Here is a 2,500-nt window from a genome sequence, read left to right as displayed (position 1 = left end):
AGCTCTGGAACATTCTGGAACATTAATACTAGCAGCCAATCACAGTTCACAGCTCTGGAACATTCTGGAACATTAATACTAGCAGCCAATCACAGTTCACAGCTCTGGAACATTCTGGAACATTAATACTAGCAGCCAATCACAATTCGCAACAGACAGGCATACGGGCAAAGTGGAGAAATACGAGATTAGCCATACACGACTCATACACGACTCACGAGCGACTTACGGCAGGGTACATACATACATACTCATATCTGTGGACAGTAACTGTTTCGCTCTGTTAGAGCTCCTCAGCACAGCTCAGAGGACCGAAGCGCAGCTCTTCGCAATTAAATACGTTTCCGTGAAGCAAAGCATTTTTATAAAGAGCTGCAAACCCCGCCAAGAGTGCTCGAAATGCTCCAAGAGCAGTGAGCGTTGCACGAGGCGAGCGGCAAGGGTTCGCGCTAAGGTAAGAGTGCTCAACCTAACGACATTGCTGACGCTAGGGAGCATAATACATACATACATACTTTTTGAAGTACATACATATCACGCTCCTCGGCTTTCGCCTTGTTGAGCACTCTCAGTAGGCTGCTCTAGTGCTGCTGCATCGCGCAATGCCCGCTACATTTTGTAGTTTGAGCACTCTGGCGCTAGAGCGACGAGCTACCTTAATGTCTGTGGTGCCTCCTTTGCACCATGGCTGGTAGCTCGGCCTATTTAGCTCGTAGCTGTACTCATGAGGCCTTTATGGCTGAAACAGCTTGTTGTCTACAGCATTGGGTACATACATACATACATATTGATCTTGATCTTGATCCTGCTGCCAAGTCTGGCTACGCAGTCCCCGAAGGTACAGGTCAAATGGTACTAGTCACCCTGCCGCATCGGTGGCGTGTCCGGCCGCTAGTCGAGCGGAAGGTCCGGTGACAGGCGGAGCACTCCAGGGGTGGTGCCGCTGTAGTTTGGATGTCAGTCAGTTTGCACTTGTGTTGAGTCCTTCCACTGATGGACGTGAACGTTCGCTGGCATACAAGGCACGTCAAACCTGGCCCGTCTCGAACTGCTGGCGGTTTCCGTTGTTGTTGCTGCCGTCGAGGCTGGCTGAGGGAATGAGCTGGATTGTTGCCGCACAGATGGTTTGCCAAGCCCCCACGAGATAGGAGCCAGCGGCCGCACGCATTACACTGAACAGACCCAGACTGCTCTCTCACCGGCTTTGCTCGCTCCACTGTGCACTTGTGACGCGCCATGTAGCGGGGCTGAGAGAAACTCCGGCCGCAGGTGTCACACAGGACCGGCTTGATCTTGTGCTCAGTCCTGGTGCGGTGCGCGCAAGCAACAGCTTCAAGGCATGCTGACCTCCAGGTACTCCGGCAGCTGGTTGCATCACACAAGTCTCTCTCCTTGACATTAGCCATCTTGAGGTCAGCACGGATTGCATCTTTCCACCGCTTCTTGGGCTTGTGTTGAGGTCGCGTCTGGGTCAGTGAACCGAACAGGAGTAGCCGGGGCAAGCGTTCGGGCGACATGCGGATAACATGACCAAGCCAAGTCAGTCTGCGAAACATAATCTTCTCTGTAACTAGCTCAGTATCACCCCACCACCACGTTCGGACTGTGGATGAGGACAAGCGTTCCTCTTGCTGCCTCTTTCCGCTGATGCCAAATATAGTCCACAAGCATTGGTTGTGGCATACATACATACATACTTGTCAGTTTGAGCACTCTGGCAAGGTACGTTCAGGTCTGATTTGAAATTTTTATTTTCATTGCTATCAGGTTCGGCCCCATTTCCTCTGTGCTGCGCTGATGAGTTCGCAAAGAACGAAACAGCACGCTGTCCGCAGATTGAGTATTTTCGCTCCTGCTCTTGTAGTAGTTGAGCACTCTCATGTGGGGTAGTGCCTTTGCTGTTTGCATTACGCAGAGCTCACTGACTTGTCAGTTTGAGCACTCTGGCAAGGTACGTTCGGGCCTGATTGGAAATTTTTATTTTCATTGCTATCAGGTTCGGCCCCATTTCCTCTGTGCTGCGCTGATGAGTTCACAAAGAACGAAACAGCATGCTGTCCGCAGATTGAGTACATACATACATACATACATACATACATACATACATACATACATACATACATACATACATACATACATACATACATACATACATACATACATACATATATCAGATTGAGTACATACATACATACATACATACTGCCGTGGACGTGGAAATCCGGTCGATTGACCGAGGCCGGCGCCCTTAGGGCGTACTGAACGCTGCGTGAGGTCTCCCCGGGAGAGGGGAGAGAGACTCAAAAGGAATCTTGGAAAGATGACTCAATTGGCCATTGAACCACGCAACGGCCGACACCACCTGAAATCCCCAAACTAGGGTGGACTTGAAATGATCCCACTTATGGGCTCACCACACCTCAGTAAGTGGGTGAGGACAAGGTGCAGAAAAAGGATTGACGGCATCAGGGTATCCGTCCGGGGATCCAACTGCAGTTAC

The 2,500-nt window shown here is 50.5% G+C and overlaps 2 protein-coding genes across 2 annotated transcripts in view; both read right to left on the bottom strand.

Annotated features, from left to right (window-relative positions):
• LOC135811276 (aquaporin-like) overlaps nucleotides 1-2,500 on the bottom strand; it is a 133,460-nt gene that overhangs the window by 23,304 nt on the left and 107,656 nt on the right. The gene's annotated exons all lie outside the window — the stretch shown is intronic.
• The window catches only part of LOC135812435 (TNF receptor-associated factor 3-like), an 18,582-nt gene that overhangs the window by 3,588 nt on the left and 12,494 nt on the right, over nucleotides 1-2,500 (bottom strand). The gene's annotated exons all lie outside the window — the stretch shown is intronic.

Source organism: Sycon ciliatum, chromosome 3 (genome assembly GCF_964019385.1).
Source record: "Sycon ciliatum chromosome 3, ocSycCili1.1, whole genome shotgun sequence".
Classification (NCBI taxonomy): Eukaryota; Metazoa; Porifera; class Calcarea; order Leucosolenida; family Sycettidae; genus Sycon; species Sycon ciliatum.
The sequence above is the reverse complement of the archived record's forward strand: the minus strand, read 5'-3'. Positions and strand labels throughout refer to the sequence as shown.